The sequence below is a fragment of the Notamacropus eugenii genome, chromosome 1 (assembly GCF_028372415.1).
Source record: "Notamacropus eugenii isolate mMacEug1 chromosome 1, mMacEug1.pri_v2, whole genome shotgun sequence".
Taxonomy (NCBI): Eukaryota; Metazoa; Chordata; class Mammalia; order Diprotodontia; family Macropodidae; genus Notamacropus; species Notamacropus eugenii.
The window spans coordinates 257,447,707-257,473,892 of NC_092872.1; the positions used below are offsets into that span (position 1 = coordinate 257,447,707).

The 26,186-nt window shown below is 41.7% G+C and overlaps 1 long non-coding RNA gene across 1 annotated transcript in view; it reads left to right on the plus strand.

Annotated features, from left to right (window-relative positions):
• The first annotated feature begins 7,704 nt into the window (after positions 1-7,704).
• LOC140517435 (uncharacterized) overlaps positions 7,705-26,186 on the plus strand; it is a 64,601-nt gene continuing 46,119 nt past the window's right edge. The window contains exon 1 of the long non-coding RNA XR_011971585.1: positions 7,705-8,100. This is a non-coding gene — a long non-coding RNA (uncharacterized lncRNA). The remainder of the gene's footprint in view (positions 8,101-26,186) is intronic.

A 26,186-nucleotide genomic window follows, 5' to 3' on the forward strand; every position in this document is an offset into this window, starting at 1 on the left:
AATAGATGACAGTCAGGGGAGCCCTGGGCTACCCCCCTTCCTTGCAATTCATGCATCCGCCAAATGGCATGTATATTAAAGCGACCAGGACAGGCGCTATTGATGGAACTCTGTTTTCAGGAGTCCCAGGTGTGGCTACCTGGAGGCCCATGCAGCAGCGAGGGATGATAAAAGGATATGAGTGTTTGAAAAGACACCGAGGACTAGCCATAAATTCTAATAATCCATATTTCTCACAAGGAATAGCTATTGACTCCAAAACAAAGAAGCCAGCATCATAATGTAACAACCATCAGATGGGAGTAGGAGCAGCAGGAATTCAATTTGCTTTCACCATAGATCAACGGGCCTTGGAAGGGGTAAGTAGAGATGGAGAGAGGTGCATGCTCACTTAATGGCTAAGATTGGCTATGCCAGATGAACTGGGGAGACTGACCCCAGACCTTCTACCCCACTGCTTGCTAATGAAGAATGGGGCTAAGAAGGCTGCCAAGGCCAGAGAGGACCGGGCCATGGACTAGCCAGATGGCTCTTAAACCCCAAAGAGCTGTAGGATGAATGGGGTCACCCAACCTGACAGCCCATTTCATCCTCTCTGACACCCTTAATTGCAGGCAAATGGGAGTCACATAGAGGGGCAGGGGAGACTCCCAAAAGCAGACCTGGTACAACACCAGGGTCATCGTTGTTTTTACTCCTATGATATTCCCATTTAAAGAGGTATATGAAACTAGAAGTACCATAAACAGGTGTCAACTTGTTACACAGAATCTCAGAAATTTAGAAGTGGAAAGGATCTCAGCATGCATTTATATAGTGCATTAAGGTTCACAAATGACCTTATGTATGTTTCTTCCTTTAATCCTCACAACAATTTTATTAGATGGAAAAACTGAGGCTAAGAGATTATATGACCTGCCCAGAGTCACACAGCTAGCAAGTATCTGTGAGGCAGGATTTGAACTCAGGGCTCCTGATACTTCATCTTCTATGCCAGCTAGCTGCAGAATCTCTTCTACTACATCCCCAACAGGTATTTATTCTGAAAGTGTTCCAGTGATGGGGAGCTCTCTATCTTCATCCATACTACTTTGACACTTAGCACCTATACGACCAGGGGCAAGTTATTTAAACCTCTTGGGTCTGTTTCCTTAGGAGGAAGAGGTTAGAAGTGCACAGCTTCTACTCTGGTGATTAGGAAGGTGTTTTTCCCCCTTCCTCCTCAGGAGTCTAACCTGCTTCTCTGTAACCCTGATTTCCTAGGATTTAGAGTTGAAAGAGACCCTGGGGGTGTCTCATAGGAGTACAGTGGGAAAATGTTGGATTCAGAGTCAGAGGACTTGACCTTGAATTGGCCCTGCCACTCATAACCCATGTCCTCTCTAGGCTTCAGAACCTTCCCCTGTAAAAGGACAGGATTTGACAAGATGACCTTGGAGACTCCTAACTCTGTGACGGGCCTTAGATGCTACACTGCATCCTCTTGCCCTGCTTCACCTCCTAAGCAGAACCCAAACTCCTAAGAAAAATTAGTGAATCCTAGCCCCACAAGGATGTCCACAGCATTGACAGGCATGTGATTTCTTTAGTGATCATTTTGGGGCCTGGCAGAACTCCCATCCCCTCCTGACCAATCCACCAATCTCTGAGTGGCTCAGTCACTTGAGAAGACACATGCAGAGTGTGCCAACAGGGTCTCCTGCCTCCAGGCTTAGGGGACCAAGTAAATGAATGAATCAGGCTTGGACTTAAATTTGGAATTAGAAAACCCTGATCTGAGTCTCCGCTCTATAGCTGGTCACCTGCACAAGTCTGAGTGAATCACTTTCTCTTCTCTGGCTGCAGTTTCCTCATCTGACAAATGAAGGGCTTTGAGTGGCTGGTCTTTAAGCTGCCAGTTAGTTCACATATTATGTTCTGAAGTCCTGAGCTGTTCTCACCTCTGCGCTACAAGTGCAAATGTTTTCGTTTAGCTTGACAATCTCAGTTCTCAGGTGCCTTCTGAGTTCTTTGCTCTAAGACTCCTTCTGGCTCTGACAGTCTATGGTCCAGATTCCTTTGATTCTAGGTTTTAAGTTCTAAATTTCTATTTCTAACTGTCTAAATTCTCTGCTTGTGTTTTCCTTTAGTTGGACTGTCTGGGGTTTGGGGAGGACTAGCACCTCTGGGGCAAGGGCTTCCAAACCCATTTCAGGGCTGCTCATCCACCTTTGATGTCCATCTGCCACCCAATTTTCACCCTTGGTTCCAGGAAGTTGTAGAATGTGCAGTGACCACACCCTGGTACAGTGTCTCAGCAGATGGGCTAAACCAGGTTGAGGGTAGCTGACAGGCCTCAAAACCATTGATGAGTTAGGGAAATGTCTACCCCAAGCATGTGAAGACTTCCCCTGGTAGACTGGGTGAGTGAGAACAATGACCATAAAGGTGGTTGAAGCAGGCACTGAGGAGTATTTAGAGCTTGGCCAGATATTGAAGATGCCAAGGTCACCCACTGCATCCCAGACCGTCACCAGTCATCTTGACCTTTGTCTTGCCACTGGACTCCCACGACTCTGGAAGAGAAAGTGAGGCCAGTGACTTTATGCAACTCTGCCTCATTTAAATCCGGTTTACTCACATATAAAGACATCACCTTGTGACATCATCGGTCATCCTTGAAAACTTGAGGGATGTTCTAAATTTGAAAATGCTATGTGGTAAGTTTTAAGGCCCCTGACATCTCTGACATTCTAAGTCCTCTGTTCCAAGGCCCCTCTCCACTTTGATATTCTCTGAGTCAGCCTCCACTGGTGACATGTTAACAGCTGTTCCTGAAACTGTAAAATAAAAGTTATTGGGATTTCAGCCCCTCCCCCTTCTTTAAATGATCTGACGTTTTATTTCCCCCCATCAAACTCTCTCTTCCCTGCTAATGGCAGAATAATAAGAAAATTATCCAGCCCAACATGTGAGTGAAAGTCTGAAACAAGAGCCCCCAAGGGGAAAGGGGGGGGGAGAAGGTTATTCTGAGTGTGTCAGCCTTGTTTATAGCCCTTTATCAGCAAGAACGAGCCAGGGAGAGGGGGAGAGCCTGCCGTTAGCTTGCATTTAAAAACTGTTTGGCAGCTTCGCTGGGGAATGTAAATAATTTTTATATTCAAGTTGCATTTATGTTTTAAAAAATATACACACATCACCCCTGATGCTGAGCTGGGTAGAGCCTGCTGGAGTAGGTTTGCCTTTTGGCTGTCCTTAATTGGACCATGTATGGTAATTAGGACTTCCTTAAGCAATATTTACCGATAGAGACTTTCGCAAATGGAGGAAAGAGAGCCTGGTGCATCTTGGTTTTCACTGAACCATTGGCAGCAGCAGCAGCAGAGAAAAACATTCAGCGGCTGAGTTGGGCCTCCGGCTCCCTGACTCGCTGTAGGGCTAATCTAATGGAGCAGCATCCAGGAATTGGGTTGTTGGTCATTTTCTTCCCAGCTGAGACCCAACACTCCCACAGACATGCATGCACATGCACATGGACACACATATGCTGTTTGCCCAGGCTGTGCGACTACTGCCCTGGCCCAGAGGGGGGTTGTGCTTTTGATTTACTTCATTAGCTTGTATATTTGGAGGCAAGCAGGTGGGAGGGATCTTGGGTGGGTGAAAGAGCCTAAGAAGGGGGACTGGAACAATGTTGGTATAGAGAGTAGGTCATGGTGGGGAGATAGGCTGATGGGAGGGGAGGGTGCTTTAAGTATCTTGGGATAGTCCCTAAAACCATGCATGGTTTTAATATTAATACTCCTGCTTCTGGTTGCCACCTCCAGGAAGGCATCCATAGATGGGTCTTAGGTCACTGAGGCTCAGACCCAGGACTCGAAGGAACCTTGGAGGTTGAGTCTCCCCCCCTTCCCCAAAGGAATCTCATTTCTGATCTCTCTTATAGAGAGAAATCCAAGCTCTCCTTTAAAGGCTTCATCGATGAGGAGCTAATCCCAATGCAGGCACCCAAAGAGTGGCCATAGATTTGCTTCCCTTATACTATGAACAATGGGCATTTTGTTTTGAAGGTCTGCAAAGTACTTTTCAGTCACTGGAGTCTTGCAAGAATGTCATGAGACAAATGCTATGGGGATTATTAGCTGGATTTAAAAGATGAGGAAATGGAACCTTAGAGAGGCCAAGTGATTTCCCCCTGGTCACAGAGCCTTGTTTGGGAGCCTGATCTGGGCCCAGCTCTTTCTAACTCCACGTCTAGGACTTTAGCCAATATAGTATGTGGGCCAAGGGGAGAGGACAGGGAAGGAAGGTAATAGAAATTTTTCATAGAATAGTAGACTTTCAGATCTGGAAGGTTCCTTGGAAGACATTGAGACCCATTTGTTTCTGAGTAGGCAAAGACAGATCCAGTAGAGGGCAACCAAGGTATGCCCCAGATGCTGGAATCCTAAAAGGCAAAATTCCTTCCTTGGTGATAGGTTTCCTGCCCTCCACTTCTTCTTGACATCAACCTTTCTGCGCTGTTTTACTTGCCGAGGGTTTCATGGAGCCCCAACCTTCTCTTCCATAGAGAGGGGATGGGAGATGGCACTATCCCCCACTCTCAATAAGTCAAGTCCTCTTCCACCCTCCCTTGCTCCTGCACCCATTGAGATTTTTTCTCCCTTGAGGCACAGGAGGAAATTGGATTGATTTGGAATTAGAGGCCCTGAGGGTGAGTCTTTGCTGTACCACTTGCTGCCTATATGACCTTGGACAAGTTGCTTTTCATTTCTGGGCCTCAGTTTCCTCACCTGCAAAATGGGGAGATAGGGTGAGATGACCACTAATCTTGCTCTAAGTCTCTTCATCTTAGATTTCATCTTCTGCTGCTCAGTGAAGTCCACCTTTCCCCTGTAGACACCTCATCTTTTGGCACCCTTTCCAAGACCGGGTGCTCCTTCATCCACACCTGCTGACACACTGGAGGAGGAGGTCTTCTACTTCACTTGCAGACTACCCCCCCCCTCCCCCCCCCCCCCAGTGCCATCATTCAACAATCACTTTCCTCCTGGGAAGTTCACTCCATGCTCTCCTGACCCTTGTTGTCATCAGGGACTTCTGGGTCATCTGCTTCCCTCAATAAATTCAGAACCTGACTCACATTTTTCTTCTATCCCCACCCTTATCCTCCTTGGGACATCCTGATCCCTCACTTTCTCAACCTCTAGTCTACCTGCTTGCTTTGGGCCCTCCAATCCTCATCCTTCCTTATCACCAGTCCCTAGGTTGCAAAGTAGATAGATTGCTGCCCTTGGAGTTAGAAAGACCTGAATATTCAAATCCTGCCTCAGATAAGGGGGAAACAGAGCTGTCTTCAACTTAAAAGCCTCTCTGAAGAGAATTTAGAATTATTTTGCGTGATTTCTGGAATCCAAGTTTAGAATTTTATGTTTATTCCTTGATTTCAATTCAATAAACATTTATTGAGAGCCCCTCTGCACTGAAAATAGGAAGCTTCCAAAAATACTGTCAGCAACCTTTAAACTCCAGTGCCCTGAGGCAAAACTCCAATCTCCCTTCTCTACTCATTGCTCTAGTTAGATTATGTGGCCTCCAAGGTCCCTTCCATTTCTGAAACTCAGTTATACTTAATATTTCAAAGCAATGTGTTCTAACGGTCATTGACTGGTTCAGACTGGAAGGGCTGTAAGTGTTGAGAAGAAAGAGATGGCAGTGGACTGGAATGAGCTGGGAAAGCTTCTTGGAGCTCTATTGTTCTTCTAGCTAACATGAACATTGCATTTTAGCAAGCTTGGTAATAGTGCCAGTGAAGGATCATACAGTCTTTAGTTCTTATAATCCTAGTTTCAGAGTTGGAAGGGTCCTCCAAGGCCATCTAGTCTACCCCCTCATTTTACAGATGAAAAAACAGAGGTTATGAGCTGCAGTTCACTGGTCAAGGTCACACAGCAAATGTCAGAAGTGGTATTTGAACCTTGGTTATCTGACTTTAGAACCAGTGTTCTTGCCATGGTACCACATGCTTTCCCCTCTGGTGATGATGGTTTGAGTCGTGAGAAGCTAAACACTAAGGTCAAGAAGACAGCGTGGTCAGGACATGAGCAGAACAAGTCATTAGGTTTCATATTTAGTCTAAGGATTCCAGGTCAGCTAGGGAATCTATAAAATCAATATGGTCCCATTTTCTGGACCCTATAGTCCTAGTAACCAAGAGAGGTCATTTTAGGGGATGACAGTTCAGAGCCCCCTGACCTTCCTCTTGGCAACCCTTCTGAAATCTTCCCATGCTTGCCTGACTTCTTCATATATGATTTTTGTTTAAACAGTGTGATACTATTCAATTACATTCATGTACCACAATTCGTTTAATTATTTTCCAGTCTATAGACATCTACTTTGCTCTTTTTCTTTGACAACAAAAAGCTCTGCTTATGAATATTTTTGTTTATAAGGGATCTTGGTACATGCCTATCAAGTAAATAAGTCAAATGTAGCCTCCCACATTAAAGGTCCCTAACACATGCAGTTCCTACCTCTTAAAATCCCTTAGTCCCTTCCTCCACCTGTGGAAACTACATTTCCCAGCAGTCATGGCTGCCAACCTGGATCTACACTTAATATTTTCCCCACAACAATTCTGACATGTAATTAGTGTGTTTTTATTTGTTCCTTCCTTCCTTCTTTCTTTCCTCCCTCCTTCTCTCTCTTTCTTCTTTCCACTTCTTTGTTCTTTCTTCCTTTCCTTTCCTTTCCTTTCCTTTCCTTTCCTTTCCTTTCCTTTCCTTTCCTTTCCTTTCCTTTCCTTTCCTTTCCTTTCCTTTCCTTTCCTTTCCTTTCCTTTCCTTTCCTTTCCTTTCCTTTCCTTTCCTTTCCTTTCCTTTCCTTTCCTTTCCTTTCCTTTCCTTTTTTTCCTACAGATGTGAAACTGAGGGTAAGAGAGTTTAAATGACCTGCCTGGGGTCACACAGCTAGTAGTATGAGCTGATACTCCAACCAACTGGCTCTCCCACCTCTCCACTCCACGCTGCCCTTCTACATATGGCACCCTTGAGCCTGAACTAGCTCTGGGAAGGAAATTGGCTGATGCTTAGGCGCTAATGCAACCTGAGAACCTCATCACACAAGCCATTTTCTGGCGTATTAATATTCATTTTCTACTAATGTGGGATGAATATGCTTAAGTGTTTGGCCAGGGCCCATTCGTCATTTTTATATCACGCTTGCTGAACGCATCTGCGTGATGTATCGTGTATTTTTACATCATGCCAGACAATGCCATGCATTATTTCACCAGGACACCCAGGCCTAGGCAAGCCAGGCATCAGCTGCTGGTAGACACAGAGCATGCTCAGGGAGACAGAAATAAATTAAAATATATTAATCGGGAGTGAATGCCATAGTTTGAATAAATTACAGGCAGCCGGCAAACTTTTCAGTGGCTTGTCATCTATTTATTAGGTTTTCCCCTTATTTTTCTTTATTCGCTCCCCTCCTGGGTGACTGTGGTGGGAATGAGGACCTAAATTTAGTCTCAATTCAGTGAAAAACTTGAGAATTCAACTTCAAAGAAACAACACATGAAAGGAAGGGGGCCGGTGCTTACAGCCAAACCTCAGACTCAGTTCATGCTGTTGGCAACTCCTTTTATAGCTCATGCCTGTCTGCGGCTCTGCAGCCAGGAAGCCTTGGGGGGCTCAGGAAAGCAGAGCTAGTGGGGGGAAGCCACCACCCACATGACTCAACTGGAATCTCACTCTCTGATTTGCACCAGCCCTCCCTGCAACCCTGTGAAAGCTGGAAAGTTGATACTATGTAAACCACACCACGAATCTTCCATGGCTGGTGATTCTGATTCTTCTTCTACCACTCCTGGCTGGTTATTTGTTGCCAAATAGGGATTTTCTCTATGTGTGGGGAGTGAGAGAAGTTATATATACATTATAACACTAAGGAAGTTCAGGAATGGAGTAAGCCAGACTTGGGAGCCAAAGCTTAAAGCCAGTCTAATCTGTTAATGTTAATCTAATTAATGTTAATGAACTTTTATGACTGATGAAAGCCTACTGCTTATGCGACAAAGAAGCCTGAGGAATTCAAGAGCTGTGGAGGAGGCAGGCTGTAAGTCACTATCTCCACAGCATTGCTGTGGCTTCACCCTCATGGTGGGATGACTATAGCTTAGAAGCAGAGAGGCTAATACGTAGATTCTGTCTTCTTTCTTTTCCTTTGTGTGTTATCTTTCCCTATTGATTGCAATTTCCTTGATGGCAGAAATTGTCTTTCTTATTTGTATCCTAAGGCTTAGGTTCTTGACACACAGAAGGGGCTTAATAAATGCTAACTGACTGACTATACAAATTAACCCTAAGGAGTCTTTCAAGTTTAGGTGATTTGGATTGTGATTGGATTCCTGAGACCCTTTCTTGTTATTGACTTTAAAAGAAATTCTAAAAATAAATTAATTTTAAATTCATTAAAAATATTCTCTTCTGCCCTCCAGCCTCACAACTCCACCAATAGTGCATTAGTGTCCCTATTTTTCCACATTCCCTCCAGCATTTGTCATTTTCCTTATCTGTCAGGTTGGCCAATCTGATAGGTGTGAGGTGGTACTTCAGGGTTGTTTTGATTTTCATTTCTCCAGTCATTAGAGTTTTAGAGCACTTTTATATTACTATTGATAGATTTAATTCTTTTTCCCTGAAAACTGCCTGTTCATATCCTTTGACTATTTAGCAATCGAAGAATACCTCTTATTTTTTATAAAACTGGCTCAGTTCCCTATATATTTGAGAAATGAGCCCTTTATCAGAAAAACTTGCTGTAACATTTTCCCCTACTTTCCTGTTTACCTTCTAATTTTGGCTACATTGGCTTTATGCAAAACTTTCAAATTTCCTGTAACCAGACTTTTTCATTTTATTTCCTGTGATCCCATCTTTCTCTTGTTTGGTTACAAACTCTTCCCTTACCAAAGATCTGACAGGTAAATTTTCTCATGCTCTCTCAATTTGCTTATATCTCCCTTTATGTCTAACCCATGTCCCCATTTTGAGCTTATGTTGATTTATGCCTAGTTTCTGTCAAACTTTTTCATTTTCCCCAGTAATTTTTGTCAAATACTGAGTTTTTACTCCCAAAGCTTAGATCTTTGGGTTTATCAAACACATTTACCATGTTAATTTACTACTGTGTATTGTGTACCTAATTTAGTCTACTGATCCACCACTCTATTTTTCAGCCAGAACCAGATTTTTTTTGATAATTATCTCCTTGTAATGTAGTTTGAAATCTGGTACTGGTAGGCTGACCCTGAGCAAGTCACTTAATCTCTGATAGCCTGATAAAATGGACCCACTAGATCCGCTGGAGAAGGAAATGACAAACTAAGCATCTTTGTCACGAGAAACCTAAATGGGGTCATGAAAGATCAGACACAAGTAAAACACCTGAATAGCAATCAGTAACAACAGCAACTGCTAGGCTGCCTTTCTTCACATTTTTTTTTAATACTGATTCCCTTGATATTCTTGACCTTTTGTTCTTTTTTTTTTAATTAAAAAAATTTTTTTAACCTTATAAAATAATTTTTTAGCAGTTGAATAAATTAAATTAATTTAGTAGAATTATCATTTTTATTATATTGGCTTGGTCTATCCATGAACAATGAGTATTTTTTCCAATAATTTACTTTGTCTTTGTGTGAAAAGTGTTTTGTAATTATGTTCATATAGTTCCAAGATTTGTCTTGGCAGGTAGATTCCCAAGTATTTTATATGGTTTGCAGTTATTTGAAGTGGAATTTCTCTTTCTATCTCTTCCTGCTGGGATTTGTTGGTAATATATAGAAATGCTGATGACTTATGCGAGTTTATCTTATATCCCGCAATTGTGCTAAGGTTGATAATTATTTCAACTAGTTTTTTAGTTCATTTTCCAGGGTTCTCTAAACGTGCCATCATATCATCTGCACAGACTGATAGCTTTGTTTCCTTGTTGCTCGTTCTTATTGCTTCAATTTCTTTTTGTCTTATTGCTATGGCTAGCCTTCCTAGTACAATATTGAATATAGTGGTGGTGATGGGCATCCTTGCTTTGCCCCTGATCTTATTGGGAGGGCATCTAGTTTATCCCCATTACATATAATGCTTGCTCGAGGTTTTTAGTAGCTACTACTTGAACGGAAACTTACTTTACCTGAAATATGCTTACTTTGTATATATTTATTTGCATATTGTCCATGTTCAGAACAAGGCAAATGTAAGTCGAGTTACAATTCAACAAACATTTATTAAGTCCTTAGTATGTTCCAGGCACTGTGCTAAACAATAGGAAGACAAATACAGGCAAAAACAAAGACTTTGCTTGCCTCCAAGGAACTTCCATTATGATAGGAGAAGAGAACACATAAACAAAAAGCTGTAAAATACAGGGCTTGGGGAGGATGAAAGTACACATTTGGGGGAATGGTCGAGAAAGTCTAAAGAGAGCAGAGGTGAGCTTGGAGACTGGTCAGGGCACTTCCCTTAAAATGAGGATTCTGAGAGGAAATGACCAATCAGAGGAAGGAGCCATAGGGGCAGAAAGTAAACTTCCAGTATGGGAAGGCTGTTGTGGCATGATGGAGAAAGTCTAGAAGGTCAGGAACGAGGCCCAGAGAGAAATTGTCTTACTGTTCTCTGTTTTGATTAGATTCCACCTGAAGATCTTCATCTAGTTCTGGTACCACATTTTAGAATAGACATTGAATAGATGTTGAGTCCAGTAGAGGGTGGCCAGAATGTTTGGAGTCCTTGAGACCATGGGAAATAAGGACTTGCTGAAGGATCTGGGGTGTTTAGCCTAGAGAAAAGAAGACTGAAGTCAGATATGAGAACTGTCTTCAAGTATTTGAAAGGTTCCTGCATAGAAGGAGGAGGTGTCTTCTTAGTCCCAGAGGGCAGAGCTAGATTAAGAAATGGATGTTCCAAAGAGACAGATTTCTGTTCCCCATAAAGTCAAAGTTCCTGACCTGCAGTGTTATCCCAAAGTGGACTTCCTTGGGAAGTAGTGGGCTCCTCTTTACCAGAAGTGAACTTTTAAGTTACCTTTTTTGTGTTATCTTCTCCTATTAGATTATGAGCTCCTCAAGGGTAGAGACTCACTGTCTTATTTGTATTTCTATCATTTATTACAGCACATAGTAGGCTCTCAATAAATGTTTACTAAATTGAAAGGTCTTCAAGGAAGGGTATGATGACGGTTTGTTGTCTACTGAATATCACAGAATAAACTCTGGGAAAGTTTAGATTCTGTAGTCTCGTCTAACCAAGAGTCAGAGATTCTGCAATTCACAAAACGTAGATCACAGACCTGACAAGTCACAGTGTATAAGGATCGGTTTCCTCACCTGTAAAATGGGAATAATGATATTTGTCCTTCCCTCCTTATAGATTTGTTGTGACAAAAGCCTAAAAGTGCCACAAACTGTGAGTTGTTATTATAGTTATCTTGACCTAGCCATTCTTTTGGCTCAAAGGATGATCTAGTTTCCTGGAGTGTTCCCTTTTCCCATCTATAATAATAATAATTCCCATTTCTGTGTAAGATTACTAAAGCAGTGTGGTACAATGGCAGCACATTAGTCCTTGGCTCTGGAATCAGAACATCTGGGGTTTCTGGGAAGAAATGACTAATCAGAGGGAGGGGCTGCAGAGATTAAGCCAACCTCTGATGTTTACTACTTGTGTGACCTTGGTCAAGTCACTTTGATTCCCTGGGCCTCAATTTTCTCATTTATAAAATGAGAGCTGAACTTGACAGTTCTGACATCCCTTCCAACTCTCTTCAAGTTAGGGAGTATTTTATAGATGAGGCCAAGGACACGCAGCTAGTAAGTGGTAGAATTCAGAACTGTATTTCCTCACATACTGCTTTGTATATTGCGGCAGATCCATTAAGGAAGTATTTAACAATTCAGTCCAACAAGCATTTATTAATTGCTTATCATGTGCTGACCACCATGCTAGGCACAGTTACTCCTTGGGAGCCATAGGAGTTAACTTGATGCAGAGGGTGGCAAGTGTAATTTCCTTTAATGGTCACTTATTGTCCACTAGATTGGTGAACAGGTAACTGAACTGCCTGACTTGGGAAGCATTGGGAAGTGAAGGAAGGATAGACCTCTTTAGCTGGGTATTGGAGGCCCTTCATTATCTGACTGGGATCCATCCCTCCAACCTTCTAGACACCTCTTCTCCAACATGGCCAGGACCCATGTTGAGTACCACATTCACTTGTCCTTCACTCACACCAATCCTCCTTCTCCCATCACAAATCTATCTAACCTTCAAAGTCCAACTCATGTCTTTCCCTTCTCTGAAAAGCTCTCATTGCTCACCATCTTCTACACTGATCTCTCTCCCTCTGGATTCTTGTAGCACTCATAGTCTTCATCAGGCCCTTAGGATTCTATGGTCCTAAGTTAAGAACTGGAACGAATCGCTGAGGTCATCTAGCCAAGCTCCATCCTCCCTTATTTTATAAATGAGGAAACAGGCCTGAAGTTGGTAAGTAATTTGTCCATAGTCACTAAGGTGGCAAGAGACATTGCTAAGACTTGAACTCAGGTCCTCTAGATTCAGCATTCTTTCTTTGACTTCACACTTACTTCTCCTACATTTTTTTCTTATTGTTATTTATCTTTCACATGTGTTTGTCCTATCTTGTCTCCCCAATTTGACTGAGGGCAGAAACTCTGTCTTTGTAATCCCAGGATGGGCAGCTAGGTGGCACAGTAGAGAGTGTCTGCCTGGAGTCAGGAAGACCAGGGTTCAAATCGGTCTCAGAAATGTATTACTTACCAGCTGTGTGACCCTGGGCAAGTTACTTAATCCTGTTTGCCTCAGTTTCCTCATCTGTCAAATGAGTTAGAGAAGGAAATGGCAAACCACTCCAGTATCTTTGTAAAGAAAATCTTTAATGAAATTACAAAGATTTGGATATGACTGAAACAACTGAACAACAACAACAACAAAAATCTCCAGGTACTAGATGGCACCACTCCCCCACCTGGTAACCACTCAGTGAAGATGATCTTCATGGTGCTTGGAGTAGGGGGTGTTGATGGTGCTGGTGGTAGATGATATTGCTAGTGATAGGTCATTTTAATGATGATAGTGAGAGGAGATATTGATGGCAATGGTGACAGGGGTGTTGGTGGTTCTGCTTGTAGATAACGTTGATGTTGATGGTGGTAGGTGGTGCTAATGGGGGTAGTGGTAGGTGGTGTTCATTGTGCTGGAGGTAAATGGGAAACTCCACCTTCAGCTGGCTCCTTCCCCCTTTTTGGATAGTCCTCATTGTTAGGAAGTGACGATGATGATGATGATGATGGATAGGTTGGATGAATCCCCAGAAGAATGACAAGATAAACACTACTGGGAATGGGGAGAATAGGAGCAGGGAAGAGAAGGAGAATCCATAGGAGGAAGTCATGGCCACCTGTGTGCTTAGGTGGCTCGGAGACAGGGCAATTACTAATCTGATTTGAGTCCTGTTTTTATTTTTGTCATGCTTTGGCCTGGGGCAGCAGTGTTTAGTAATTTAGTCCAAATGTATTTTGAAGAGTCTCGGCAAAGGGGAGTTCTAAAATCAATGGTTGTTAGAAAGAGCCTGCTGATGTTACAGGGAGATTAAGAGCTTGGAAGAGAGGAGAGGCAGTGCTTCTGGAGGCTGTGGGGCTGGCTCTGAGAGGACTTGCCCCTTAGGGAACCAGAGGTAAGAAGAAAGGAGACCAGAAGGGGTGGCATCCATTCCACCTTTCTCATTTCCCCTCCCCCCCCATTACCTTTCCTTTCTTGTCACTGGGCTGAGAAAAAGAAAGATTACATTTTGTAGATCTGGGTGAAGCAAATTTGGGGAGATAAAGAAAGAAATTGGAGGGTTATCTGGGGAATACAATAATGACAGGGAGCAGAAATGCTGGTTCGTTCTTTGTTAGACCCAAACTGATTCTTCTAGGGCTGTTCCTGGGGAGGGGAATGAGCTTGACAGAATCTTATATTTGCAAAGAAAAATAGTACCCCCTACAACACCCACCCCCCAAGTGATCATTCATTCTTTGCTTGAATACCTTCAATAAGAGGACACTTCCTCCCCTTGGTCTATTATAAGTCAACATGCATTCCTGGTCAGCTAAAGGGGCATCATGGTGCAATGGAAATTGGAGTCTGAGGATCTGTGTTCCTATTCCAACTCCACCACTTACCATCTGCATAACCTTGGGCAAATCACTTTACTAATTCTCCTGGCTTTAATTTCCTCATTTGCAAGATGAGGGGAGTTAAATTTGATGACTGTGGAGGTCCTTTACGTAGTAGCATGCTAGACTTGGAGTCAGGAAGACCTGAGTTCAAATCCTGCCTGAGACACTAATAATTGCTCTCACATTACAGTATTTCAGGGAACCATGCTTTCATGGAGGCATATACTTTATATCTGAACACAGATTGCAACTCTTCTAGCCCTTTGGAAATCGTCTGTGAGAGTTACAGCAGTCAAAAATTCATTATGCTACAGCCAACCTGGTGAGGAAACTCTGTGTACTTGGGTACGCTGGTCCTCTGATGGCAGACACACCATCCTTCCATCATCAAGTCTGTACTGGAAACATTGCCAGCCTGTCAGAACCTGTCAGAGGTTGGGCTCTGCTGGCCAGGCTTCCAGCAGAATGTGTGAACAAGTTAGTAAAAGTATTGTTATCTGCATTTACAGATAAAGAAAGTGAGTGACTTGCCTAAGGGCATCCAAAGAGTAAATAGGAGAGAATTCTCACTTCCAGGTTTGCTGACTGAGGATTTTGTGCTGAAAGAAGTGGGGACATTCAACTTGAACAAGGAAGGATTTGCAGAAAGAACAGCTATGATTACTGTCTCATGTGAAGAAGAGGGATTGCACTGATTCTGCTTGGCGCTGGAGAGCCAAGAACTGGGGACAGTGGAGGGAAGCCATAAAAGTCAGCTTCAGCCTGATATAAGGATCAGAGATTTTGAGCTGGAAGGGGCTTCAAAAACCATGCAATCCAACTCTCTGCTTTTACAATTGAGGATGCTATGTCCCAGCAAAACGATGTAACTTGTCCAATAGCACACAGCCAGTAAGTGGCAGAATCAGGATTTGAAGTTAGGGCCTTAGATGCCAAATCTATCACCTTTTTGATGGTTCTATAATGCCACCCTTGAGGAGAAACTTCTGAAAAAAGAGAATTATGTCCTGAAAGGGGAAAAGAGCTATCCCCAGATGGAATGGGTTCCTCAAAAGGAGGTGAACTCTCTGTGCTCGGAGGTCTTCAAGGAGAGACTGCCTGTCAAGAGAGATTGGGGAGGAGATGGTTGGTGGGGATCATTTGGATTGGATGACGTTGGAGGTCCTCTCTAATTCTGAGCAACACCAGGTAGAGGTGGAAAGGACATGAAGAAAGCACATTTGCTGGTGCTGCTGTGTCTGGCCATGGTGTCACAGGATCCCGTGATCTGAGTGCGGATCTAGTCAACAAGCACTGACTATGTGCCAAGTGCTGTTTCAAGCACAGAGCTTAGAAAGAAAGGTAAAAATCATTCCTGCTCTCAAGGAGCTCACCATCTAATGGGAAGGACAACATGAAAATAACTATGTACAAATAAGATATAGATAAGATAAATGGGAAGTTATTTTCCTCTCAAATTTGTTAATGTTTTCAACATTCACTTCTATAAGTTTTAATTTTCTCTCCCTCCCTCCCCAAGGTGGTATGCAATCTTATATGGGCTCTACACATACATTCCTATTAAATACATTTTCCCATTAGTTTTGTTGCATAGAAGAATTAAAGTGAATGGAAGAAACTATGAGAAAAACAAAACAAAACATGACAAAAGAGAGAAGAGTCTGCTTCTTTCTGTGTTCCAACTCCATAGTTCTTTCTCTGGGTATGGATGGCATTTTGCCTCGACAGTCGTTTGGGAATGTTTTAGGTCCTTGTGTTGCTGAGAAGGGCTAAATCTATCAAAATTAGTCCTCATACCCTGTGGCTGTTCCTGTGTATAATGTTCTCCTGGTTTTGCTCACTTCACTCAGCATCAGTTCATATAAGTATTTCCAGATTTGTCTGAAGTCCACCTGTTCATCATAAATTGGAATTAATTTCAGAAGGCACCAGCACTAAGGGAGATTGGGAAAAGATTCTTACATAAGATTGACTTTTAGCTGGGACTTGAAGGAAGCCACTGGTCACAAATGAGGAGGGAGAGCATTCCAGACATGGGGGACAGCCAGCGAAAAGGCACAGAGCCTAGAGATGAATTGTCTTGTGTGAGAAACAGCAAGGAATACTGATCCAGATCGGTGCTTTGGATCTTGGAATATGTGGAGGGGGGGTGACCTATAAAAAGACTGGAAAGGTAGGAAGAGACCAGGTTATAAAGAACTTCAAAAGCCAAACAAAGGGTTTTATATTGATCCTGGAGCTGATAGCGAGTCACTAGAGCAAGATCACTGATAGCTGAGGACTCGGGTGCAGAGAGAATTGAGGCCAGGGATGAGGTGATTCCGGAGATTCCTCCTGGGGGATGGTAATATCTGAGGAGAGAAGGGTGAGTATATAAGAGATGGTGGGAAGGTAGATTTGATGAGACTTAGACTTAGATTGTCTATTGGGGGTGAGAGAGACTGAAGAGTGGAGGAGTGAACCTAGATTGTGAACCCAAGTAACAGGGAGGATGGTGGTGACCTTGACAAAAATATGGAAATTAGGAAGAGGGGAAGGTGATTAGGAACGAGAGCAGTAATAATAAAAATAATAGCTAGATCCATACAGCACTTTAAGGTTTTCAAAGAGCTTCACATATGTGATTTCATTTGATCCTCACAACAACCCTGCAAAGTAGGTGCTATTATTATTTCCATTTTACAAATGGGGAAACTGAGACTCCAAGAAATTAAATGACTGGCCTAGCATCACACATCTAAATATGCAACTGGGGAAAGATTTGAACTCGGTTCTGGATCCAGTTATATCTATTCATTGTATCATCTACCCCCCTTTATAGGACTGAAGTAGGCTGGATTTTGATCTGGATAATCCATAAGATACCAGGGTATTTTCCTAACAATATAGAGGGATAGCAGAGGGAGAAAGGTGTGGTTGATTCAGTTTCTATAACTTCTTTTCTCCCTTTCTTGTGGAGTTAGAACAAAAACTCTGCATTTGGGTCCCCAGGGAGAGAGGGGCTGCTATCTGACTGCCTGACCCCTTATAATGTGTGATTTGGAAATACCTTCATGGTGTTTAGTATGTGTTTATAGCATCTGCCATGGTGGGGTCAGGGAGGAAGGTAGTCTTTGAGTTTCAGGCAGGAGCAGAGAATCTTCTGGGGTAAAAGACTCAAAATTGTTCCCTACCATTCTCCCCAAGTAGAGGTCAGGGGCATAAGATAAGATGTGGGAAAAGGTTGCCCAAGTGTAGGGAAATTTCACGGTACTTACTTAATCTCAGAACATGTACTGTAGGGGAAGCAGTCAAGGAGGTATTATAATAATGATGATGATAATCACCAGCCTCTGTTTCCCCACATGTAAAATGGGGATAATAATAGCATCTACTTCACAGGGTTGTTAGGATCAATAGACAGGTGCTTTAATCAATAAGGTGCTTTAAGATTTGTATTTATTTGTATAGGATAATAGCTAGCATTACAGAGTGCTTTAAGTTTTATTTTTATTTATATAAGATAATAGCTTAGCATTTAGAGAGCGTTTTAAGGTTTGCAAAAGGCTTTACAAATATTCTCTCATTTGATCTTCACAACAACCCTGGGAGGTAGGCTATGGGGTATGGGAATGTGGTTATCCCCATTTTACAGAGGAGAAAACTTGAAGTATATGTGTATTAAGTTGTCCAGGGTCACAGAGCTAGGAACTATCTGAGGCAGGGTTTGATCTCAGGTCTTCCTGATTCCAGGTCAAATGGAATTGGCCATTAGGCCACCTAGCTGCTGTTATGGAAAAAACCCAAAAGAAAACACTAACCTTAGAGCTGAGTTCTGGGTTCAGGCTTCACTTGTTACACTTGTTGTTTGAGTGAAACGGATTCTTATGCCTGCTTATCCAGCCCTAAACTCTCTGCTAACCTCTAGACTCCTATTTCCAACTGCCTTTCAGATATCTTGACCTAGATGTCTAAAATGGAACTCATTGTCTTCCCCAATTCCTGCACTCTTCTTAACTTTCCTATTACTACTAAGGGTACCATCATCCTTACAGTCCCCCAGGCTCACAACCTAGATGTCCTCAACTCTTCACTCTCACTATTCCTTTCCCTCCACCAGCCCCCCCCCCCCACCCCATCCAATCTGTTTGTTGCCAAAGCCTGGCTATTTCTCCTTATGCCAGCTCTCACATTCTACCCTTCCTCTCCCCTGATGCTGCCACCACCATGGCACAGAGTCCTCATCACTTCATGCCTAGACTACTGCAATAGCTGCTGGGAGGTCTGCCTGCCTCAGGTCTCTCCCCAACTACATACCATCCTCCATTCAGCTGTCAAAGCTGTCTTCTAAAGTACAGGTCTGACCATGTCAAACCCGTCCTCATTAAACACCATTGACTTCCTATCACCTTTAGGATCCAATACAAAACCCTCTTTTTTTGTCATTCAAGGCCCTTTATAATCCCTTCAGTCCCACCTCTCCAATCCTCTTACATCTTACATCTCCCCTACCATGTACTCTCTGATCCAGTGGCATTGCTGTTACTCAAACTAGACTCTGAATTTCCACTGACTGTCCCCAGGCCTGGAATTCTCTCCCTCTTAATCTCTGCTTCTTGACTTCCCCAGCTTCCTTCAAGTCCCAGCTAAAAGCACATTTTCCACAGGAAATCTTTTCCTGATTCATTCTAGTTGATTGGAATTTTCCCTTCTATTGATTATTTCCAATTTGCCTTGTATATAGTTTGTGTCTATACAGTTATTTGCATGTTGTCTCCTCCATTAGACTGGACTCCTTGAGAGCAGAGGTTGTCTTATGCATCCCCAGTGCTTAGCACAATACCTACATAGTAGGCACTTAAATGTTGGTTGATTCACTGATTTAGATAGTGTGTGACCCTAGGCAAGATATTCTTCATCTGTAAAATGGAGAAGATAATCCTTGAGTTTATGTCACAAGATTGTGGTGAAGAAACTGTTTTGTGAAACTTGCAGGACTAGTGAGAGTTCTTCCTCTTCCTCCCCTCATCTTCCTCTTCCTTTTCCTCTTTTTCTTCCTCTTCCTCCTCCTCCTTCATCATCATCATCGTCATCATCATCATCATCTTCTTCTTCTTCTTCTTCTTCTTCTTCTTCTTCTTCCTCTCCTTCCTCTTTATTCTTCTCATTTTATATTCAGTGAAGGTCAAATAGAAATGGTCCTGTCTCAGGCTGCTATTCTGTTTTCATTCTGTATACATTTAATATTCAACAAATTATTTTACAGTTGGATAAAATGATTTTTTATAATTGAATAAAAGTGTAGGGCTACATATGGATAACCCATATCAAATTACTTACCATTTCAGGGAAGGAGGAAGAGAATTTAGAATTCAAAACAAAAAAACCTGATTTTTAAAAAATTATTTTTTACATGCAATTGGGAAAAATAAAATATTATTTAAAAATAAAAAGTATAAGGATATAAGTTCATCTTCTGTAGATCCACTGAAGGTATCTTTGAGACAACTTGAGCAGCAGATAAGATGATGGGAATGTTCCCACATGGTTTTGATTTCTTCTGCTACACACTTATACAGGGTGTTCCAAAAGTCTGAGAGTTTAAAGTTTAAAATGGCACTAAATCTTTTGGGATACCTTGTATAATGAAAATTTTTAATTCCATGTAAATTAGAGGTAGTGAGTATTTAAGACTGTACATAAATTTTTATGAGTTAATATTACATCTGGGTGATTGTGAGCAACCTTTTGGTCAGCGCTGTTGCTTCAATTCAAAAATAGTTTACTTATTGAATTTTCAAGGCTGTTTGGGGGCTTTGTAGTTGTATGAGAGATATTTGCCTTATTTTTTAGTTTGAGAAAGGTACCAAGTTCCTGATGCATAATTCTACTCACTAGTTCATGTCTTGCTGCGTATTTGCTAGGTGCTAGATTTTCCTGTATGATTTCCACCATTTCCTTGTATAATCCATGAAGTCTGAACTCTTTAAGGATGTCCCTTCTGTAATTTCTGCTGGCAATTTCCTGATCTTGAGTTGCCATTATATACTCTTCCATGTCTGCAAACAAATCAAACAAATTAGTCATTTGTCTGATGATTCTTTGTTGACAAATTGTTAGTGAGTTTATGTGGATGTTGCCCATGGAGGGCCTTTGGATTCCATTCTTGGATCATATCTGTGCCATTGGCTGCCTATGAAGGTACACCACTTTCAATTACATTTAACAAATCCTGCAGTACATACCTATTGTCAACCCTTCCTATTACTTTGCTGTAGAAGCTCTTTGGTAAGTTTTTAATCTACTTATCACATGTTCTGAAAGCAATTATCAATTACCTTCTTCCTTTTTGATGACTTCTTCATCCTCCTATAGTTGCTTTAAGGTGATAGAACCCCATGTTTCATAAATATACTAATTTTTGATGGGATACTTTTCAAATCTGTTGTGATCCATTTTCTATTTCTGAAAGGATATGTTAAGACTGGTACTGCATAGGTATTGATTGTTTTAAATACATTCTTCCTTTTATATTTTGATTTGTGGATACAAAGAAGTCATTACTTGACATACAGGACCCTAGGTTTCCCCTTGATAGTTTTATTCTCAGTTTGTCTTAACTGAAGAAAACCAAGGAATTTGTAAATATAACTTTTGCCAGTTGGTTTAATATAACCTCCAGATTCAAGCTCAGTGGCTTTGGTTTCTATTTTTACTTGGTGTGAACTAAGGATCTTGTATTTGTTGAGTTTGATTATTTGGGGTATAGTACAACTAGTCCCTGAGCCTGAGATGGGAGAGATAAGGGTGGTATCTGGGAGATTCTGACTGCTTTCATTGGACTCACTCTTCCTCCAAGGACTTCAACATCTCAGGGTTGGAAAAAATGCTGAGGTCTGTGAGAATATCTCTGAGGCTCCATTAGTCCCCAATAGTGGATCCCCACTCCCTAGCATGACAGGTTTTCTCCTATATGAACTTCTAAAACAAAGAAAAAGCCTGAACAACTAGCAGCCTATATGCATGGAAATGATTCATTTTATAAAATCTGTCTTCTTTTGTGTCACAGTGGGTTTGAGAATTCACTTCAGTTGAATTCAGTTCTCTTCAAGTCACATTTACAATTAACTTGGCAAGAGGGGATGGGTACTTGCAGTGGGATGGTGGCCATGGGAGAAGAAAGGAGCATACTCATAGAATCTGTGGGTTGTAAGGGAGTTTAGAGGCCATTGGGTTCAGCCTGTACCTGATAAAGATAACCTCCTACAACAAGCCTAATGGGAGGTTATGTAACTGACTCTTGATCAAAGAGCTCCAAGTAGGAGGACTTCATTTCCTCCCAAGGCAGCTCATTTCCTAAGGAAGGAAGTAAAGCAAGGAAGTTTGCGTTTTGCAACCTTACAAACAAATTTAATCCCTCTTCCAGGTGATAGCTGCTTAATGGATAGGGTACTATATGTAGATTCAAATTCCACTGGCTCCATTTTCTCACCTGTAAAATGAAGAAGTTGGATTCAGTGGCCTTCATGGTCCCTTCCAGATCCAAATATATGACCCTATGACTTGAATTCAGCTCTCATGTTTTCCAAGAGTCTTCTTTCTATAGGTTAGAAAGGAAGGGATGACTGGGAGAGGTAGAATCAACCAGACTTGACAGCTGTCTGGTAGTGAGGATAGTGATGGTGAGCAAGAGGGAAGAGTCAAGGTGAACTTCAAGGTTATGAACCTTAGTGACTGGTGCTTTTACCAGAAATAGGGAATTTTAGTTGGCAGGACAGTTTTGGGAAGAACGGTCATTAATTGCCTACAACATGACTATTTTGAGGAGGTCTTCGTAAATTGTCCAGAGCTATGCATCATCATTATTAGGTGAGACAAGTATTAACTTTATTTTATAGATGATGGAACTGAAGCCAAGTGACTCACCCCTGGTCCCATAACTAGCAAATATTGTTGTATAGACCTGAATTCAGGTCCTCTTCCTCCAAGTCTAGGGAAAGAGTTCCATCACCCCTTCCTAACTTGCCAGGCATAAACACTTACTAAGTCTTTGAAAAACAGAGCGCAAATTGAAGTCTGTAAATAGATGCCTCTTTTGGATGCATTGAAGGTACTCATCATTTAATGGATCCTGTGGTGAATCCTTTTGTGAAAGGAAGGATTTTTGGTAAAAATAAAGGGCAAAAAGGCATTTTAAAACTACTTTAAGCATTGCAAAGTACTTTCCTTTAAACGGCTCCATGAGGCAGGTAGTATAATTATTGTGGTCCTTATTTTAGAGTTACGAAAACTGAGACCCAAGAAGGGAAACGTCTTGCCTAGGGTCCCATGGTTGATCCGCATTGGAGCTAGGATTCAAACCCAAGTTTCCTGTCTCCTGGTGACCATGATGTAGAAAGGTCACTCTCAGCTCTAAATTTCTGATACTATGAACTTGAAGGGAGGTCTTTAGTGAAGTGCTCCAGAGATCTGTCCTTGGTCCTGCATGGCTTAACATTTTCATTGATGACTTAGATAATTGCCTCAATGGCATGTTTATACAACTAAAGAATGATAATAAACTTGGAAGGAGTAGCCAATATGACAAAACTGGGATCGAGCAATATCAAGGTTGACTAAGTCAAAATTGTTGATATGAAGTTTGATTTGAAAAATTGTACAAGGCCATGTTTGGGTTCAGAAAATCCAACTTAAAAAAGAGAGGATCAAGGAGGCATCTATTTAATATTTAATGTGACCATATTTAATGTGAAAAAAAGGTGTCTGGGTTCTAGTGGATTGCAGTTTCAGTAGGAGTTAACAGCAGAAAAAAGGTGTCCAGCATGAGATAGATGATAAGACCCATGACACTCTGCCCTGGTCATATCTCATCTGAAACATTGTGTTCAGTTTTGGTAGTCACAGTTCAGGAAGGACTTTGACAAGATGGAGTCCATCCAGAGGAGAATGACCAGGATAGTGAGAGGACTGAAGTCTATGTCATATTCAGATGAATCAATGCGGCCAAGGATGCTTAGTTTGAAGGATAGAAGACTTAGGAGGGATGTGATTGCATCTGGGAGTATCTGAAGAGCTGTAATGTGGGAGAGGCATTATATTTATTCACCTTGGTCTCAGAGGGTAGAACCAGGAATAAAAGGTGCAAATTTTGGCTCATTAAATTAAAACTTTCCTAACAATTAGAGCTGTTTTAATATAGAATGGGTTGCCCATCACTGGAGATCTTCAAGCCAATTTTCAGAGACATCAGAGGGTACTGGAGTTCCAGATATGATTTGAACTAACTAACTAAACTTAGAGATCCCTTCCATCTTTGGTTTTTGATGCTGAGATCCTCAGTCAAGACCCTGCTATTTTGCTAGGTGACTTGGGTTGAGTTACTCCATCTGTAAAATGGGGCTAACTCATTCCCTGCCACCTCTCTGCCTCATTGTGGGGAAATTTAGAGCCCCCAGCTGTATGGCTCCATCCCCTACTGGAATGAGAAGCCTCTTGGGAGCATGACCTTGCCCTATGTCCCCAGCCACCCTTCTCTAGAGCAGTTCTTGCAGGATCTCCCCATTCTCCCCCTGCTGCTCAAACTCAGTCACATTTAACTCCAGCAGCTGCTTAATGGTAAATGAGCCCATTGTGCCTGAGGTTGAGGTGGTGCAGTGGGGGCTTGTGGGACAGCAGGGGGCCCAGGAAAGACAAGAATGTAATTTCACAGACCAGTTCATTCCTCTCTGGTCGACCTCATCTCTGTGGAAGAAGTCAGAGGGATATCATATTGTACCAAAAGTCAGCACCAGGAGAAGCACCTGGGAGCGTCTGGGACAGAAAAAAATCTCTGAGTCCCTGTACCTGATTTCTTGAAGCAGTTATGTCTTGTCTAATCAATCAACCAATCAATCAGTGTTTATTAATCACTTACTCTATGTCTAACCTAATGCTAGGCACTATGACAGATACTGAGCTTGGAATCTGAGAATCATTGAATTTAGGAATAGTAGAATCAATCAATTAACAATAGATTAAGTACCTGCTATGTGCCAGGCACCATGCTAGGCACTAGGAATATAGAGTCAAAAGTGAAAGCATTCCTGCCCTCAACAAGCTCATAATCTATCAGGGTCAGCAACATGTATATAAAATATTGTCACCAATCAACTTGCATTTATTAAGGTATCTACTATGTACCAGGCACTGTGGTAAGTGCTGAACATACAGAAAAAGAAACAAAAGGAAAAGTTCTTGTCCTCAAGGAACATACGTTCTAATACACAAAATATAAGTTTTTTTTAAAGCTTGCTTTACCCCCTTTTTAAATAGTATTTTTTTCCAATTATATGTAAAGAAAGTTTTCAATATTCATTATTATAAAATTTTGAGTTTTAAGCTTTTTTCTCCCTCCTTTCTTTCCCTCATCCCTCCTCAAGACAGCAAGCAATCTGATGTAGGCTATACATGTACGATCATATTAAACATATCTCCACATTTGTCATGTTGTGAAAGAAGAATCAGAACAAACCACAAAAACAAGAGAAAGAAAAAAACAAAACAAAACAAAACAGTGAAAATAGTATGCTTCGATCTGCATTCAAACTCCATAGTTCTTTCTCTTGATGTAGACAGTATTTTACGTCATAAATCTTTTGGAATTTTCTTAGATCATTATATTATTGAGAAGAACCAAGTCCATCAAAGTTGCTCATTGTGCATGTTGTCATTACTGTGTACAGTGTTCTCCTGGTTGTGCTCACTTCACTCAGCATCAATTCATGTAAATCTTTTCAGCTTTTTCTGATGTTCAACTGTTCATCATTTCTTATAGTACAATAGTATTCAGTTACATTCATATACCACAATTTGTTCAGCCACTCTTGAGTTGATGGGCATCCCCTCAATTTCCAGTTCTTTGCCCCCACATATATTTTGTACATGTGGATCCTTTTCTCTTTTTTATGATCTCTAATTGCTGGATCACAGGGTATGCACAATTTTATAGCTTTTTGGGAGTAGTTCCAAATTGCTCTCCAAAATGGTTGGATCAGCTCTCAACTCCACCAACAATTAGTTGTTTCATTAGTGTTTGAATTTTCCCACATCTTTCCCATATCTTCTTCAATACTCATCATTTTTCTGTCATATTAGATGTTATTTTTTTTAAGGTGGGGAAGAGAAGCACTCATGGAGAGGAAGAAATCAGGATAGACCTGTAGACCAAAGATCCTGATTGTGTATGTGTGTGTGTGTGTGTGTGTGTGTGTGTGTGTATGTATATATGTGTATGTGTGTGATGGCCCCCTTTGCCAGTTTATTAAGCATCACTGTATACTGGTCACTGTGATAGGCACTTGAGATACAAAAAGGGCAAAAAAAATACAGTTCCTGTTATGAAAGAGTATACATTTTAACTTGCAAAACAAAAAGCTATTTTTGATGAGATGAGGCAGGGAAGAAGCAGTTCTGGAGTGGAGGAAATCAGGAAATGCCTCCTGTACACCAGAGGTCCCTAACTTTTTTTGTGTGTCATGCCCTCCTTCCCTTTAGTCCATGGGCTCCTTCTCAGAATCCTATTTTTAAATAATTGAAGAAAATGCTAAATTTTAGTTCAAGGTGGAGTGAAAATACATGTAATTTTTTTCCCTGTGGAAGTTTACAGATCAATTCATAGACCCTAGGTTAAGAAACTTTGCTAGAAGATGGTGGAGTACAACTGCAGCCCAGCTGAAGTTTCCCAACGTTCTCTTCCAAACAGCTTAAAAATCAAGTCAAATTTTGGAGTGGCAGAACCAGTAAAAGGTCAAAGGAGAACATTTTTACAGCCTAAGACAACTTAGGAGGTCTGCAGGAGAGGTTTGTAATACTGGGGTGGATGCAGGCCTAAAGTGTGGCATAAACACCAGTGGTGGGTCTTGGAGGCATCTGTCACAGCAGCAGCAGCTGCTTCAAGAGCTCTCAGCAAAGAGATGGTAAGGGGGTCAGATTGCTGGTCAGA